Source organism: Echinococcus granulosus, assembly GCF_000524195.1.
Source record: "Echinococcus granulosus chromosome Unknown EG_S00375, whole genome shotgun sequence".
NCBI lineage: Eukaryota > Metazoa > Platyhelminthes > Cestoda > Cyclophyllidea > Taeniidae > Echinococcus > Echinococcus granulosus.
Genome location: NW_020170755.1, coordinates 5291 through 6451, shown reverse-complemented (window position 1 = coordinate 6451; position 1161 = coordinate 5291).

The following is a 1161-nucleotide window of genomic DNA, read 5'->3' as shown; positions in this document are numbered from 1 at the left end:
CAAACGTAGTTGGGAGGTTACATTTGATATCCCTGGAGCAGTAACACTGGCACTCTTGATGGAATTTTCCTGCTAATTCACTAGCTTCGATCGCGATTCTACTTCCGCTGAGCATGTGAAACTGCAGTACACGCAAACAATTAATCAAATCCCAAAATCAACTCGTTGAATATTAGATAAAGTGCAAATAGTAAGCAGTTTATTTAACATGGTGTCCAATAACTATCCAATTTACTCTTTGCGCATTCTATCTGTTGCATTCCAAAAGAAGGCAGAAAGCATAGATGACCCAACTGGCACTTCTACACTCTGGAAAATGTCATTAACAGTGACCAGCATTTTGCTTCACTACTATGGGGCCCAAAATAAAGTCGAGATTTAAATGAATTTAGTGCCTTATTTTTTAACACCATTAATCTGCTAGCTTAAACTCGGGTGTTTTAGCCCTTTGCGTTAACTTTCGTCAGTCAAAACAATGTTTGCTATGCGAGCGATCTTTGTTCTCGGTTAATAGCACAGCATACAATTGCACAAATTTCGACCACTACAGCTATGGAGACTGCTGCCGCGTCATACATCAGGGACAAGAGAACCAAAGTCACCAGTTTTACGAGTGTTAAAGGTGTGGGATGCTGGACAGAAGAACCGAGATTACCAGTCTTCAAAGTGACTGACTGGGACAGATATGGAACTGTGTTATTATGCATGAGTTTTCATTGAAGAAACACCAAATTACAAGTTAGTCGTGTATCACTTATCTTTTTTGGCAAAAACTGCCTCCTCTAGACAAGTTGCAGCCTTTGATCGCTGTGAGGTGTGGTCGTGTGCATCTGCAGCAGGTGCTGCAGATTCAATTGAACTTCCAATGGGGTAGCTAGAGATCGTCTATGCCTTCGATTAATAGTGTTTCTGATTTCTCAATTTCTATACGATCCACTTGTTTGTGCAGATCTTAAAAAAACTTAAGTGTCTTCACCAACTGCTTCATATTAAATCATGTTCTCCAGTAACAGAGTTAATTGGTTTATATTGCATGCACACAGTTGTTTGGATTAGGTGATACCATTTCGCTCACCCTTAGTTTGTATATAATTAAGCGAGTTTTGGCTGAACTTCAGTTACCTAACTGTATTCGAGTAATTCACAGTCTAGGCCGTTATA